Source organism: Polyodon spathula, chromosome 5, assembly GCF_017654505.1.
Source record: "Polyodon spathula isolate WHYD16114869_AA chromosome 5, ASM1765450v1, whole genome shotgun sequence".
NCBI lineage: Eukaryota > Metazoa > Chordata > Actinopteri > Acipenseriformes > Polyodontidae > Polyodon > Polyodon spathula.
This window is the reverse complement of record NC_054538.1, coordinates 44,846,561-44,865,192: the sequence shown is the minus strand read 5'-3', so window position 1 is coordinate 44,865,192 and position 18,632 is coordinate 44,846,561. Positions and strand designations below refer to the sequence as shown.

The 18,632-nt window shown below is 36.0% G+C and overlaps 1 long non-coding RNA gene across 1 annotated transcript; it reads right to left on the bottom strand.

The window, feature by feature from the left end:
• Positions 1-13,913: 13,913 nt before the first annotated feature.
• Positions 13,914-18,344, bottom strand: LOC121315294. The gene is made up of 3 exons (XR_005950232.1): positions 18,024-18,344; positions 15,288-16,851; positions 13,914-14,444 (listed from the first exon to the last, which is right to left on the bottom strand). It is a non-coding gene; the product is annotated as an uncharacterized LOC121315294 (long non-coding RNA).
• Positions 18,345-18,632: the final 288 nt, after the last annotated feature.

Here is an 18,632-nt window from a genome sequence, read left to right as displayed (position 1 = left end):
GTTATTGATGCTCATCAGTCTAGAAAGGGTTACACAACCATTTCTAAGGATTTGGGTCTCCACCAATCCACTGTCAGACAGATAGTCTACAAATGGAGAAAGTTCAAGACCACAGTCACTCTACCCAGGAGCGGTGGTCCTACCAATCTCTCCAAGAACAAAATAGAAAATCATCAAGGAAGTCACAAAGAACACCAGAGTAACATTCGAGGATCTGCAGGCCACTCTCGCCTTGGCTAATGTGAGTGTTCATGACTCAACTATCAGACAAGAATGGTGTTCATGGAAGGACAGCCAATAGGAAACCACTGCTCTCTAAAAAGAACATTGCTGCCCATCTGAAGTTCGCCAAAGAGCACATAGATGATCCACAAGACTTCTGGAACAATGTTCTCTGGACAGACAAGTCAAACAAGGAACTTTTTGGCCTGAATGAGAAACGTTATGTTTGGTGAAAACCAAACACTGCATTCGAACAGAAGAACTTCATCCTAACTGTCAAGCACGGGGGTGGGAGTGTGATGGTTTGGGACTGCTTTGCTGCCTCAGGACCTGGTCGACCTGCCATCATTTAGACAACCATGAATTCTGCATTGTATCAGGAGATTCTAGAGGAGAATGTCAGGCCATTCATCTGTGAGCTGAAGCTGAACTGAAAGTGGATCATGCAGCAAGACAATAATCCTAAACATACAAGCAGATCTACAAAAGAATGGCTGCAGAAGAAGAAATTCCGTGTTCTAGAATGGCCAAGTCAAAGTCTGGACCTAAACCCCATAGAAATATTGTGGCAGGACCTATTATTTTGTAGTTTTAATTACTGTTTTATTTTCCCTTTTTCTTTGTGCCTTTTGTTTTCATTATTATTTTTAGCACCTGCATGTGTGCTACGAACTGCCAACCTTTTTACCATTGCTGGTATTAGGTTGTGCTCTGCAGCAGTACCACAGTGCCACCTTGTGGCGTAAATAAATCCATGCACCCCAGTGGTGTTTCACTGCCTAAAACACTTCACCCATTTACTGAAAAAATGTAATAAACAATTATTTTATTTCCAACTCAAAGAATAGCCTCTTTTAAAACATCCTGTCATACTTATTCAGCCTAATATTGTTTTCCTCACAGGATGTAAAAGCTTAATAATAACTGACTTAATCACTGAGAGAAAACAGCAAGACACAGCTTTGTTTAAATTCTGGAATAAGTAGTATCTTTTCAGAATTCTTTGGTAACTTCCTCTACAGTGGTGTAGTCCTAAATCTGAAGGTACCGAAACAGCACTAAAATATAAATTCACATTTTATTTGTACACTGAACTTCTAGAAACACATACAATAGCTAATGCATTTATCTAATTTGTACAAGTATTCCCACAAAATGCCTTTCTCCGTCTTGTCAGAATAATTTACTTTATGTATGTGTGGGTCAGTGGCTTAGTTTGTGTCCACAGTTATAGCTGATACACTGTTGCTGTTGTCTTCGCAAAATAAGTAGTTTGAGAAGTTTCTAATGCTCATTTTACTGCTTCAAGAGGACTACTGATCAAATCAGACAGTTGTGCAGGAGTTGCCTATAGAAAATACTATCGACTACACCATTGTTCCGCTACTATTTATATAACTGTCAGTAACTCCCTTTGCTGCATTTGCCAATTCCAGTTGAATAACAAACCCATTTCAAAATTTGTATGGAGTTAGGTCAGGCCTAAATATATATTTATTAGAAATCAACCATTTAGAAACCCAAACTGTAATAACATACACTAGTAAGATATTTTGTACATGGTCCACATCTGTTAAAAAACACTTGTGCAAGTCTTAGACCACTTTGATCTTCTACTGGTATTATATTTATGTATATAAAAGTATTAGTTTTGAAAAACAAAAACATAAAAAACAGTGAAATACAAACTATAAAAAAATAAAGGCAGCGTCAAAGTTGAACGTACTACCAGAGTACATGCAGCACAGAATCATGGCAAAATACTTGTTGAAAAGTTTGGCCTCCTTTAGTGCACCTGTTGTCAGTTTGCTAAGTCCCCATGTTCTGGTCATTGCCTCTCTGCTTACAAGGTCCACACATGGGACGCACCACTGCATAAAGACTCTTCAAGTCCTTGACATAGTCATTGGTGTCTGAGCTGAAAAGACACATGAGCTTAAAAAGCTGCCTCCATGGGACTAGTGCAATTTAAGGACTGGTGGGCCATTAATGTTGCATATGCTGCAAATTAGGTTAATTGTAATAGGTTGTATAGAAAAAACCCAGTAAAAATCAATGTTTCTATAAACAGTTTCCACATCTACTGAGATAATAGAAAACAGATCATAAAGCCAATGCAACTGATGTTGTACTATACACAATTCTGGAGCAATTCCATCTGTAGATGGCTGAAATCCCATATACTTACGTTGCTCTCCTGGTTGAGAAATGTGAAATATATATATAGTATACAGCTATAGCCAAAAGTTTTGCATCACCCTATAGAATTAACTAATTTTACTTCATAAATTCAAATTAACCCTGCTGAATAATGTTACATTAACATATTGAGTTACATATTGCTTTGTAGTTTTCCATATACTGAAAACTGTCAGAAATTGAAAAATTTGACATGAAATACTATGGCTTATGGTAGACTTTTGCAATATCATTTTGCAAATGTAAATACTTCCTTTTTAAAACATTTTTCATGAAGTAAAACTAAAAGATATCTCTTTGCCTTTATTGTAAAGTCAGAGATTATAGTTTCACCGTTAATGTTAAATGAAAGATGCCTACATTATGTACAGTTGGTTTTCATAACCTTGACACACAAAAGATCAGAATGAATTATCTGAACACATTATTTAACTCTTCACCTTTTATTGCCACTTAAAAGGGCATGCACTGTCTGTAATGCCTACAACTGTTAGGTTGTGGGGGTATAGTAAGATGTGAAGCTGTATACTTCCCCTTTAAAGGGCTTCTCAGAGAGTAATAAGTGATACTACAACATGGCTACTTTTGTTATCTGAGGCATGCACTATATCCCCTGGTGAAGACATGTGAAACACTTTTAACTCTGCATGACCGGTCTCCAACTTAGCAGCTCCAATATTAAAATTTCATGTGGATTTGCTCTTGACAAGCTGTTTGTTAAACTTGGCCTGGAAGCATGTTAAAGTTGAATACTGTGGAGGATTGCAGAAGTACAGATATCCATGGGAGTCAGATCTGACCAAGCACAATTCACCATTACACAACAAATAAATTCCAGATGGCATTAGTCTTGTGATACCATGAATTATTGTTTCTTGCAAACTGAAAATTTGAAAAATATGTACAGTGAATACTTATGAACTCCGATTAGTGTTTGTGCTTGCTGGATCTGTATAACTTGCTGACTGGAACTACAGTGCCGAGAAAAAGTTTGTGAACCCCTTAGGATTTTGACATATTTCACATATTTCAAACCTAAAATGTTATTAGATCTTAGTCTAAGTCCTAATAATAGATAAAGATAACCTGATTAAACAAATGACACAAAACCATGATACTTTTTCAACATATAGTTATCCACAAATGATTCAACACTCAAAATCCATGTGTGAAAAAATATTCAGTAACTGGTGGCACCCCCTTGAGCAGCAATTATTTCAACTAAGCATTTCCTATAACTGTTGGTCAGTCTCTCACATTGGTTTTGAGGAATTTTGGCCCATTCCTCCTTATAGAACTGTTTCAACTTGGTGACATTTGAGGGCTTACCTGCATGGACACCTCGCTTCAGGTCTCCTGCCACAAAATTTCAATGGGGTTTAGGCCTGGACTTAGGTCTGGACATTCTACAACGCGGAATTTCTTCTTCTGCAGCCAATCTTTTGTAGATCTGCTTGTATGTCTTGCTGCATGACTCACTTTCGGTTCAGCTTCAGCTCACGGACGGATGGCCTGACAGTCTCCTATAGAATCTCCTGATACAATGCAGAATTCATGGTTGTCTAAATGATGGCAGGTCGACCAGGTCCTGAGGCAGCAAAGCAGTCCCAAACCGTCACACTCCCACCATCACGCTTGACGGTTGGGATAAGGATCTTCTGTTCGAACGTAGTGTTTGGTTTTCTCCAAACATAACGTTTTTCATTGAGACCAAAAAGTTCTACCTTTGTCAGAGAACATTGTTCCAGAAGTCTTGTGGATCATCTATGTGCTCTTTGGCGAACTGCAGATGGACAGCAATGTTCCTTTTAGAGAGCAGTGGTTTCCTCCTGGCTATCCTTCCATGAACACCATTCTTGTTCAGTCTTTTTCTGATAGTTGAGTCATGAACACTAACATTAGCCAAGGCGAGAGTGGCCAGCAGATCTTTGGATGTTACTCTGGGTTCTTTGTGACTTCCTTGATGATTTTCTGGTTTGTTCTTGGAGAGATTTTGGTAGGACAACCGCTCCTGGGTAGAGTGATTGTGGTCTTGAACTTTCTCCATTTGACTGACAGTGGATTGGTGGAGCCACAAATCATTAGAAATGGTTTTGTAATCCTTTCTAGACTGATGAGCATCAATAACTGTTTTTCTGAGGTCCTCAAAGATTTCTTTTGAATGTGGCATGACATGTTTCCACACACCTGTATGCTGAAGACCAAACTCACAAAGTTTCTGATCTTTATATAGGATGGGGCCTCCCAAACTCACCCCTGAAGATCCACCTAATTATTTAAACATCTGATTATAATAATTATCCCCTTAATTGAGCTGATAAAACCAGGGGTTCACTTACTTTTTCACATACCCTGAATCTTAATTACTCATTGTTTGTGTAATTCATTCATTATCATTTTGTTTCAAAAGACATGGAATTGGTTAATATAAACTCTATTGAGTCAAAAAGGCTATCATGGTAAAACTATGGAATTTCTATAATTATCATTGGGGTTCACAGACTTTTTCTCTGCACTGTACATTACATACTTTGTTCACATGAACCCACCTGCCTGGCTGTAGCCTCAGCTATATAATAAAGCTTGAGACATTATTTGAGCAAGGGAGTTCCATTGTTAGCAAAGAATATGACACAGCAATTTCGTTATTACTATTATACAACATATTTTTATTTATTTAAGTTATTTATTTACCTTTGTCTTCAATTATCATTGTGGTTAAGAGCATGGCACGAACGTTCAAGGCAACTGGTGTCATGAATTAGTGTCATCTCAGACATACTCTATTTGGTGCAACAAAAAGGGTGCCATCCATAAAAAACAATGGGAGATCAGTGTCCTGTTGTTTAATCACAAATAAAGAATATACTAGGACTAATTCAATTCAATTCAGGTTTTAAAAATCATATTAGCACTTATAACACGATCATTGCATATTGCAACTGTAAATAGAAAGCTTTACAAAAATATAGACAAGTTTTGATGAGAAAATTTAGAAAACGTTTTTTTAGTTAAAAGTTCATGATAGTTTGGAAAAATAATTGTTAACCTTTTTTTATGTTTTTTGTTTAGACCTAAGAGAACTGGCATTAAAACAAGAACATTATTCAAAGACCAGCTGGTTGTCCTTTTGCATCAGATAGTGTCATGGGGATTCAAAAGAATAATGTACTGCCAATATAAACAGGCACAAATGAGAAGTCAGGAGAGGACTTTTAAAAAAGTAACTTAATTTATTATTATTATTATTATTATTATTATTATTATTATTATTATTATTATTATTATACTAACTAACTGATTGTTGTGAGATCAGATCATGATTTTTGTTCTATAAGAATGTTACCATTTTTATAATTTTTAAACTCTACTAATCAATTGATCATCTTAAAAACATCAATAACTTCTATGAACATACAAGAATCATACAAGAATGTTACAAAGAGCCTTCCATGACAGGGTCATTGAAAGTGCTGTTCAGTACAAACAAAATGTACAATTGAAGTAAATCCTTAGAGACAGAATTAGATTGCAATTTGTTTGCATGCTTATCATCTTTTAAACATTTTGTTTAATTTCATTCAGGACAATCTTGTGTTAAATAACCACATTTAATATAATGCAAAATCTTATAGATTTCCAAAAACATTGAACCCAGCAATGGTGAAAAAAATAAGAAGAGTAAAACTAGCTGAAGCACTGCCTCATAGCACTTGCCAGTAATAGGCTTGTAGATTAACCAATGAATGTATCTATAGAATTCCTGCCTGAAAACTCACAAGCTTTTTATTATTGCCAGTCATTGACAACAAGAAACAAAACTGTTTGTTTTTCTTTTTATTTGTGAATCAGAATGTTAATATCAGTAAAGGAAGTAACATTCTGTTTACTGGTTAACCACTGGTTTGCAACATGCACAAAACTGTATGGGAGATTTTGTTTTAAAACAGCTGTTTTACTATTTAAACATACAACGAGTGTTTGGAAAGTAAACTGTTATCATTACATGTTTCTTAAACAAGATGCTTACACAGCTTACATTTTCCAGAGGTACATCTATATATATATATATATATATATATATATATATATATATATATATATATATATATATATATATATATATATATATATAACTTACAAAAAATAGATGGTGAGTAAGTAGATTCAAGAAAATGCACAGAGTCCTTTTCTTCAATCAGTTGCCAGGTTTATTGAAATATGCAGGGAGTCTGGTCCCAGGTACAGGACATTCAACACTCAACATTACAATGTTTGCGTGACATTAAATACCCTTCTGTATAGATGGTCCACCTCCCCTTTCTCTGACATTAACCAATGGTCAAGGTAATTTAATTTATTGTGTGAGTGTTAATGTGTGTGTGTCTGTGTGTGTAGTCTAGTGTGACAACCTCTGAACTCAGTGCATTCTTCACACTCCTGGAGACAAAAGGTCCATACATCTGCCTTTTGTTATCTCCTTGCGACCCCCTTTGATGCCAGTGGGATTATCTCTTTTGATCTCTCTGAAGTCTAGAGCCTGTTCCCTTCTGGTCCACAGCATTGTTATCTCATTAGCTTGCAGTCATTGTTGGGCAGTTTGTAGACGCATCGTCTCTATCAGTGGTTAGCAGTACATGCAATTTGAACCAAACAGTCTGCTATCTGCAATATTAGTCTCTTTTCAGAAAAGAACACCAGTATAGCTCTGCTAGTCCACATGCGTAGCAAACCCCTAATCAATTCTCAATCCATGTTTTCCAACAATATATATATATATATATATATATATATATATATATATATATATATATATATATATATATATATATATATATATATATATATATATATATATATATATATATATATATATATATATATATATATATATATATATATATATATATATATATATATATATAATCCCCTGGAGTAATATAGGGGAGCGATATACGCAGTAGTGCGGATATATGGCTCAGTCATTTTTTACAATCTAACTGCGCATGCCTTAGCAGCAATATACATAGACAATTTCACTAAGAATTACTGTTTGTTTTATTTTGAACTGCACTCCACAAACTAAAATATACAGAACAATTAAATAACTCAAACAATTAGCATAACATTATAAAGGCCATTTGCCACTTATTCACACAATTATCATATACACACGCATTGCACAATAACACAAAACAAATTAAATATCTACTTGCTGAAGTGTTTTTTTAAGCAATGCACTAGCAAAAGTCACAGGGCAGCTCCCTAGCAACAAGCCTCCAATGTTGGGAATGGATTCTTTCAATGCAGCGGTTTGGGCAATTGAGAAAGTAGAGGAAGACTTGTGAAATCAATTGGAGACTTAAGTTGATGAGAAGCAATTACCCTCCACAGTACAAATTAAAATGATGTGCTGCTTTTTATATGAAAAATGAGAAAAAGTGGGTTGCGTAGAGGAGTTGTATTGAACCCTGACGCCCATGATAAAATGAGGGAGTGGTTGTATAGTATTTGTTATTAGTTTGTTATTAGTCTATTTGTTTTTCTGTGGGTCTCTCACTATATCATGGCCCTTGATATATAGCATATATAGCATATATTGCATTTGACCCCAACAGCTGCGATATATCGAGTGGGTGGTGTCTATCTATCTATCTATCTATCTATCTATCTATCTATCTATCTATCTATCTATCTATCTATCTATCTATCTATCTATCTATAATTCCATTATCAATTCCATAGGACAAGTATTCCAAATGTGACAATTCACAGTCTGAAAATCAATGATAAATGAATAAACTAAATAGAAGCATATAGCTTTAAGTTTTTAATAAAAATTTTCTGGGTTTATCAAAAAGCCATTTCATATGCATAAGATACATCACCTAAACACAGATATAACAGGAACATTTGGAGAAAACATGTGAAATGAAAAAGTGTTAACCATAGTCTTGATACGTATATTGCCTTTATCACTCCCTATTCTCCCCTCACTGTAAAAGCTCAAAATGTTCTTGAGAACAGGAAATGTAAATCCAAAGGAAACATTGACCTTTATATCACCATGCTGCCAGTTCCAAGTGAAAGAAAAGTCCAACTTAACACCCTATACTAAACCGCTACATATTCTACTGCACTTCTTCCCTGTAGGTGTGCTAAATATTGTTGAAACTCATCAAACAGTCAAAATTGAGAATGTAATGCTTTTACACATACATAAGATATTAAATCATTTTGAAATATTAACAATAAGCTGTTACCTTTTTTTTTTTGTATGGAAGATATTAGATAAATGTTGATACATGAGAATGCATGGCTGATTAAGAAAAACATATTGGTCATAACAGACTTCACTGCATGAGAAAGGCTTCTTGGGTAACATTGACATTGGAACTGTTTCCTGAAATCCCATGCAAATGGAATATATTGGAGTGGGTGCCTGTGTGTGCGTTTCACAATTCACATTTTAATATTTATCTGGAGAAATGCTTATCCAGTTGTCATGAAACTTGGTGTTAACATTAATAAGCATAATTAATAGAGAAACAGAGATTTGGGAGTTGTGCAATATGGGGGTGACTGTCTGTCTGCCCATCCGTCCGTCTGTAAAGGTTTTTGTCTAGTGCCATTAACTTATTTAAGGAAAGTTATAAATCAGTGACAAAGGGCCAAGGTGAATCTAAATATACATGCTTGCCTTTTTAATCTTCATGTAGCTTTCTTCAATATAAAGGTTTTATTATAGTTTGTACTAGTATGTTTACTTTTGAGTAATCCTGTATAAACTATGGAGCTCTTTTCCCCTGGAATGCAGTACCAAGACTCATTGTATACATACTGGACCACTGCCTGACTTCTATTCCCAAAGAATATAACTTCACTACAGTTCACTTTCCTTTGCTTTATTATATGCTGCTCCTCAAGGTACAGTAGTTTTCATTCCTCTTTAAATGTTTCCAGTAAATAACTTTTAAGTTTCTGCCATGTTGTGTTTGCATTTACTGGTAAAAAGTAGTGGATTTGGAATCCTGTACATTTTCCGAATCTGGACAAAAGGGAGTGATTAATAATATATATTCTTCTAAGACAATGCAATAAAGTAAACAGCCGGACCTGTTTATGTTTTGAAAAGACAGCACATCAATGTGAGGAAAGTGACAAATCTAGTTCTGCTATTGTGCTGGAAACTTCAGACGTTGTTTTTAATAAACGTCAGCCCCTTGTGTACGAATGGAGATGTGGCTGACACCTTGGCATTCCTTGCTTGATCACTATCTGTAAAGGAATCATCAAGTTCGAAATGGGGTCAGAGCAAAGAATTTAGCTCCTTGACGTCAAACATAGGAATAAGTTATGAAACCCACTGAATTCCTTCTTTCAAATGGTGAGAAAAAGTGAAGAAATCTGGAATCAGACCACATTTGATGGGTTATTGCCCTTAGATTCTGTGTAACTGTCCTTAAATGTGTAGAAGCAACACTTCTCTTGTTGGGCACCCAGAGCATTAGAAATAGACCAACTGGCAGCTTAAAAATACCAAACCCAGTGTATATATTTGTTTGCACAAATTTAAGCTTATGAGAACTTGGGCTGTGTTGAATAAGGCATCCCATTATGAGCTAGATAACTCAATATGCTGCATCACCTTATCCTGCAAGGCAACTTACTGTACATTAGCATCATATCGACATATGAAGTGATTGGAACGGGTTTGCATTAAAAGAAAGATTATGCAAAAAAAAAAGTGTTTTATAAATTGTCCTCCTGACCTAAAGAAACAATATTAGGTATTGGCTTACTAAAGTTTTTAATTCTAAACATTTGGTCATGTTCCCATAACATATTAGTGTGTTATTATTTGCACCTGATTGTCACTTTTACATGTGTCTGATGTAAACCACTGGCTTATTTAATATGCCGTGGTGTCCAAAAATATTGACACTGTGATTCACAGTGATTGTATTACCACTTAGGAAATATGGAAGCTGTAACATTTGAAAAAATAAATGTGCCTTGTTTATTAAAGGTTAAATATAGATTCAAATGTATGCATTATTCCTTTCCCTTACATTTTCTCTCATTGTGAGTGGTTCCAATATAGAATTTGAATATGCTTTGCTATAGCATTTACTGTACCATGTAACTCGTATCTTCATATAACTCAAAAAAAGTAAACTGTACTGAAAGGTTTTAATAAAGATACACTATCTTATATAGCCACTGCTTTGTAATGCCATTCTAACAGATACTATGCAGAAACATAGATACAGCTGTAGTCAAAAGTTTACATACCCCATGAAAATGTGTAATTTCTAGAAGTTTCTCAAAAACAAAGACTTTTGTAACAAAGCCAGAAAAGTGTATAAGAAAACTTCCAAGCATTTGAGTATCCTAGTTTCAATTCAATTATTTCTATTATCAACAAGTACAAGACTCATGGTACTGTGACAACGCTCCCTCGGTCTGGAAAAAAGAAGGTTCTTTGCCAAGAACAAGTAGAAGAATTGTGAGGTTAAGGTTAGTAACAATCTGAGATTGACTGCCAAAGATATTCAAAGTGAATTGGCTGAAAGTGGGACTTGGGTTTCCATTTCAACCATAGGTCGGGTATTGCATGGTGAAGGTCTCGAAGGTCTCAGGCCAAGGAAAACGTCACAATGATAATCGCTTAAAGTTTGCAAAACAGCATTTGAATGATGGCTATGAGTTCTGGTCAAATGTTTTGTGGAGTGATGAAACAAAAATTGAGCTACTTGGTCACACTGATAGTCGTTATGTTTGGAGAAAGTCTGGTGAGAACACCATACCTACTGTCAATCCTTCATGGGTCTGTTTTTCCTCTGATGGCATAGGAAAGGTAGTTCCAATACATAGTAAAATGGATTCCATAGCATACCAAAATATATTGACCAATCATCTGAAACTCTCCGCTATAAAACTTGGATTAAAGCGCAACTGGACTTTCCAACACGACAACGATCCAAAGCACAATCAAAATCTACTTCAAAATGGTTAAACAAGAATAAAATCAAGGTTCTGTAATGGCGAGAGGAGAGATTAATTTACAAACAGAAAGATATAGGAACAGTGAAGTCGATCGCCCAGCCTGACCTACATTTGTATTTTTGTATTCGTGATTTGCTATATTTAAAACCTTTTATTTCGCTCTGTGAGCAAGTGTTTATTTTTGTTTAAATATTTTATTGATTTTTGTTCTAAATAAAAAGGCGCTCATCGTGCCTTTGAACTGCAGTACCAGCAACACCATTTCCTGCCACATAGCTATTCATTTAATTTTTCTTGTCAGGGTATGAATACTCTTGAATTAGCATTTTTGAAGTTTTGCCAATAAATAACTGTAGACATCTATTTCTTGTAACAGTTCCCTTACCTCTATATGCCAATACTTTAGAACATAAGAACATACAGTTTACAAATGAGAGGAGGCCATTCAGCCCATCTTGCTCGTTTGGTTGTTAGTAGCTTATTGATCTCAGAATCTCATCAAACAGCTTCTTTAAGGATCCCAGGGTTGTCAGCTTCAACAACATTACTGGGGAGTTGGTTCCAGACTCCCACAAGTCTCTGTGTAAAAAAGTGCCCCCTATTTTCTGTTCTGAATGCCCCTTTGTCTAATCTCCATTTGTGAATTCTGGTCCTTGTTTCTTTCTTCAGGTCGAAAAAGTCCCTTGGGTTGACATTGTCAATACCTTTTAGAATGCTTGAATCTGATCACCGCCTAGTCTTCTTTGTTCAAGGGTGAACAGATTAAATTCTTTAAGCCTGTCTGCATATGACATGCCTTTTAAACGAGGAATAATTCTTGACGCTCTTCTTTGCACTCTTTCTACAGCAGCCATATCCTTTTTGTAGCAAGGTGACCAGAACTGAACACAATATTCTAGATGAGGTCTTTGTAAAGTTTTAACATTGCTTCCCTTGATTTAAATTAAACACTTTTCACTATATATCCGAGCATCTAGTTTTTTTTTTTTTTTTTTTTTTTTAATAATTTCCCACATTGTCTAGATGTGGGGAAGCTACTAACAATGTGCAGACAAGATTTGAGAAAATGTCCCCACAAAGACAGCAACTCCTGAAAAACCGATGTTGTTGGCACATCCCCACTTTGTAAAACACATTTTTTAGAACTAAATATACCTTAAAAAAAAAAAAAAAAACGTTCACCCCGACTGGATTTGGTAAATACAAATATAGTGAGAATCAATGAGAAGTCCCCACAAATAAAGAAATGCAAACGTGTGTGTGTGTGTGTGTGTGTGTGTGTGTGTGTGTGTGTGTGTGTGTGTGTGTGTGTGTGTGAGAAAATGGCTTCATTTAACATTTTGGCAGCTGCCCAATACCACTGCTAGGTTTATTTCATAAATCTATTTAGAATAACGAAAAACCAAAACAGGGCAAAAAAACAAAGAAACAACGTTTGAGACATCTTTACTGTGATTACATTATTGAGTTAACTGAAACCCTGCAAAACAGACTAGACGTTAAGTCCATATTTATTTGACTATTCACATGAGGAAAAAAAATCATAGCTGAAAGAAATTTAGGATTTGTGAAGACTAATTTGCTCACTGTAAGGATAATTATATTTGTTTTTCAAATTATGTTTTATTTGTCATTTTATAAAAGACAAAACCATGAACTTCAGTAAACTGCAACATAGTGTAGCCTATTTTCCGCCCAGTAGATGGAGGCAAAAAAAAAAAAAAGTTTTTTGTTCAACTGTATTCAGGCAAGTTATGTGTACAAATCCTTATTTAAAAAGCATTAAGTGTTAAACTTAAATAATACTTTTTATATACAACATGTATGCCAGAGAAGCAAAGCATGTAAGTTAAGCCAGAATTAATTAATTGACTTACTGAAATAGGTTGCAAAATGGATCAACACATGTTTTATTTTTTGTTTATCATTACTATAGGCTCCCTATTTATAAATAAATACATTTTAAACAACACTCAATCTGCTATGGTTTGCAAAACATATTTTAAAATGCTTTTAAACACGTGTAGCTCTATTCATGATATTAATACTTCATGTCTGATGCTTCCACTAAATATTTAGATAAAAATGCATTTTCAAAGATGTAACATTTTTTTTTTGAGGTGAGGCTGTATTTTAAAATGCATAAAATATTAAATCATGAAAGGTATGAATGGGTGATTAGTTCCAAATGCAATACAAATACATATGTAGGTCTCAATTGAATATCTTTTATTGCAATTAAAAGAGCATGCAAAATCAGTTGTGACTATCATTAAACTGCAACTAAGCACCTAAAGTAATACAATACTGATTCAAGGTTGTAAAAGTTAGACAGAGTATGTTAAAGCATTACGCAATCAAGATTCATAAATTAAATATTTTCCACAATTAACATATGTACATTTAATGATACTTCATGTTATGTAGCACTTCATAAATGTTTAATTACCTCTTGTACAATATAAAGAGTTTCAAGCAGGAGAGTCATTTTTCACAGCTTTCAGTTTTATTTGATCTTTGGTAAATCAATAAATAAAAATCTTTGTATCGACCACTTATCCAGTGGTGTCTGTTACACTACATCAGTTTGATTTCTGCCTGTCCGCAAGACACTGACATCATTCTTTAATTGAACGCATTCTTAGGTAGTAAAATTGTAACCTTGCAATAGGATGCACATGAATGAAGAAAATACAGTATTCACACCCATTTGACTTTTTTCTTACAATTATTTTTATTAATTTTCTAATTTTCTCCCAATTTTGGAATGTCCAATTATTATGCAACTTGGCTCACCGCTGCAACACCCGAACTAACCCTGAGGAGATGAAGACGAGCACTCATGTCCTTTTTTCACTCCTGAAATTACAGTGTCGGAGGACTACACAGTTGTGAGTTGCATACAGGCTGGCCTGCAGGCGCCCAGTCAGCCACAGGAGTCATTGGTGTGCGGTAGAGAGTGACACGGAATTGAAACTTGAGTCCTGTCCCATCAAAAATGTTCCTGTCCCATCCTGTTCCATGAAAGAGTCATCATTACCAATCCTGTCATATCCTGTCATGTTCCAATTTTTCCTGTCCTGCCCCGTCCTGCAACTTTTTTTTTTTTAATTCCTGTCCTATCAAAAAAAAATCCTGTCCCATCCCATCTCATGATATACCAAGATCAACTATTATTAAGAGGTACAGATATTTTTGTATTCATGTATAAAATTAGGGTTTATAGGGTATAATAAAAATATCTCACACACACTTTTTAACCTAATGAGATGCAAACAAGATGCCCATGTACAAAACTCAGCTTAAAATAAACTCAAGAACTCAAACTGATTTTGACTGTGTTGTTCAAATTATTTTTATTTCAGTGTAAAATCGACGGGGTCACATTTTAAACTTAGATTCTGTCAATATAAATAAGCACCAGTATCAATTTTTGAATGATCAGAGCAATCAGATCAGAATGATCAGATCATTCACTTAAGAGTGAATATCAAAGTTTGAAAAAAGAAGTAAAGAAGGTGCTTGAGTACATCAACTCAAAAAGTACATCACCAGATGTTGCATTCAAGTTAAGCAGGCCCCTCTGCAGATAAATTACCACCTAAATTACTGGGGAGGAAAAGAAGAGCATCCAGTGTCAGGATTAAGCTGTGTGCATCTCTGCTCCATTGTGCTGAAACTTCACTCCAATGGAGTGCTCCTAGCAGAAATTGCTAGAAGCCTTTTGGCTACCACAACAAGAGCTGGAAAGCTAGCAGAGTTGTCTTTCCAAAAATGAAGCAGTGGTGTATCTTGAGTGTCAGTCTTTGAGTTAATGTACTCAAGCACCATTTCTCTGCCGTTTTTCTCAACGTCACCTTTTGATGAACTGTCAATGCAGGCAGCAAAGAAACTGTCTGTCTCCTTTTCTTGCTCCGACACAGACTTTTGGTTTCTTTGTATGACTTGGACCTAAAAGAAAGTAAAAAAACAAACAAACAAAAACCAAAAATAATCAACTCACCACACCACACAAAGCTATGTGTGTCATTTTTTTACCCTGGGAATCCTGCGAGTCCCGTGGGAGTCCTGTCTTCATGTCACTCTCTAGTGTGCGGTGAGCCAAGGACTCCCCTGCCAACCTAACCCCTAGCCCATCAGGGCAGCACTTGACGAATTGTGCGCCGCCCCCTGGGAACTCCCATCCATGGTCGGCATAGCTTATTTTTGAACCAGCGATCTCCAAGCTTTAGGGCACATCCTACACATATTTTATTTAATTTTTTTATGTTAGACTCGCTTTTCAGTCAGAAAAGTCTTGCATTAACTATGGGTGAATAAAAATAAAAATAATTGGAGCACAGCCTCATCCCTTGGAGCATCCCATTGCCGCCTGCTAAAAAATGAACAATAAAATAATAAATCTATGCGACATGTTCATCCTGGTGAACCAAAAATATTAGGCAGAGGAGCATCGTATACTCCCCCCAAAGGAATAGAGAGGCTGAGAGATTAGGAGAATCCCTTTTTGCTCAGATATGGCCTGCACCACGTTACACATTTTGTTGAATGTGAAAAATATTTAAAAAATAAATAGTTAACTCCCCCCCCTTCTTTAGGATGTTGATTCCAGATGTTGCTGGGCAACGAGAATATCTTTAAGATTTTTCCTTATGTAGCTCTCATAAGCCTATGAAGACCACCGACTAAGCTTTTTTATGACATGCGCAAGAATATTTTGGTGAGCAGCTGTGGTTGGCAAAAATAGTTCAAGGAAGAAAGGTCGCCTTTTTGGAGCTCTCTGTCTTGCAGAAACCAGGACCAGGAGACGGTCGGATTCTGCGCAGTTAGAAACAACGGGTCCTGAGCTGCGGATCGGGGTCTGGAGGCCAGATATCTCAGCATGGAAGCGTGTGGACAAAAAAAAAAAATAGGGCGAACAATGTGAACAGTTCTCCTTCCCTTAATTTTTTAGATTTACTTTGTTTACAAAAGATAGAACCCCCCCCCCGAATTGCAGAAGGACCCTGTCAGGCAGCCAGAAAGAGCAGAAAAGGGCAAACGCAACCCGCACGACACTCTACACACTCCAAATGCATGAAATACATCACCCGAGACTGAAGTTCAAGGTGCACACGAACTGCAGCAAAACACCTTGACAGGCAGCTACAAGCAGAAAGAGCAATTCAGATTAGTGCAACATTTGTATGTGCTTTAAAATGTATGGAATACATGACCTGAAACTGAAGTTTAAGGTCTACGATGCAGGGGTCCGATAATGGATCAAGGAACAGGTTTCGGTGCAGCAGAGATGATGTAGTTTCTAGAAGGACATCCTTGAATAGGGAGAAGCATCCAAAGAGCAGAACATTAACAGATCTCCAGAAGTCCTTTGTGACGGATGGATTGGAAGATGAAGGTTAGAGTAGATCTTTAGATGTCCTGCAACGACATTTGTGACATTTCCAAATTATAATGGATTTTCTATTGGATCCGTTGAGATGGTTTGTTGATCTGAAGGATCGGTGTGCTAATGAGTGATGGAACATCCAGTTTAACAGGGGTTAGGAGCAATACATTAGAGAAGCAAGTATAATAGATTCTGAGCAGCTTTTGTAAAACGTGTAGAGATGTCTCTTTGTAACTTACCTGAGGTAATTCCCTTACGGTAAGTTCGTCTAACCTGTGGTTAGAAAAATAATGCGAATGAAATTGAATGTCCCGGGCAAATTACTGTTTGAATTGGTCTTGATCTGGAAGAATTGGTTGTATGGGATTTAGAGAAATCTGGTACATGGAACAAAATGAACATCACAGTATGATGAAACAACGCTTTTGAACTGTTTATAGCTGAACATTATATTTTGGTTAAATACTGGAAACACCTGTTATAAGTGAATCACTGTCGAAACATTTTTGATTAACTATGAATTGGAAATTTTGGTCTCCCTATTTTTACCTGGCCTCATGGTCCACTTCATATCATACTCTCAAAATGCCCCCAAATAAACTCAGTGCCTTTATGCCCTCTGCAGACCCCATTGGCAATGTAACTATTCCAAGGCATTTGGAAAGGCTAACTTTGTAAAGAATGAATGTTATACTGTGATTCTATGATATGTTACCAACTGTGAACAATGTATTTTCTTTTTCTGACATCCTGATGTGTGTGATGTGCTCTCGCATTCGGCTACGCTCCATGGCATTGATGCTTCCTGACAGCGCATTGGATACGTGTCACAGGTTTTAGCACAAGGAGAAATAGCAATTCAAGGAGCAATAACAATATGACTACATTGTACATTCCCACCTTGTGGATTCTGAGATGAGGATTACTGAAACGAGAAACGTTTAGTGACGGAGTGACTGGGATGAAGGGGTTGCTGCAAAATGAAACATTTCAGCGTTTGTAAGATGGATGTGTTTTTTTAGACAATTCCTATCAGGACATTTTCCCCTGAATCATGGACTGGTCTACACTTGGAGAGTTGAATCCATAATGCCAAGGTAAGGGACAACGTTGATACGACTGGCAGAGGTATACAGCCAAACAAGCGTTAAGCAGGAAATTCGAAAGCAGGGCAAGACTGAGATTGTGAAATAGGTTTATATACCTATCGGATAACTGGAACGTGCTGGTAATGGGTGGTAATCTTAGAATTTTGTTGATCATCATCTGGTGCCGTCTGCAGGTACCAGTTCCACTGTGCTTCTCCACATCAGCAATGTAAGTGGGCAGATGGCTTTATAATCCTCCTGTGGTCTATAAGAGTTCGCTTGAGTTAAAAGTTAAAAGCTAAAAGTAATGTACAGTATAGTCAATTTTTGAAAAGTAAATACTAAGTAGTATAGCCTTGGAATAGGTTCAAAACAGTACTTTTAAATAATGTACTGTATACATTTCTTTATGCTTCTGAAAAAGGAGGAAGCGCTTTAAACAGTAAAACAGAACATGTTTGCTGCAAATTGACTTTGTCCCACTATGGAGATAATTACGGCAACAAATGTTTACGTAATAAACTATACGGAACATTGTATACTAATTCAGTGTAATAATTACGCAAATGTTGCAACATGTATATTTTACAGATGTTTTATAAAAGCTAAATTAGTAAAATAAATAAATAAATAAATAAAAACATTCTTGCCAGCAATCATTTAGTGGTAGGTGTACTAAAGCGCTGCGCCTGTCGCAATAATCACAAACCAGCTGCAAACGAGTC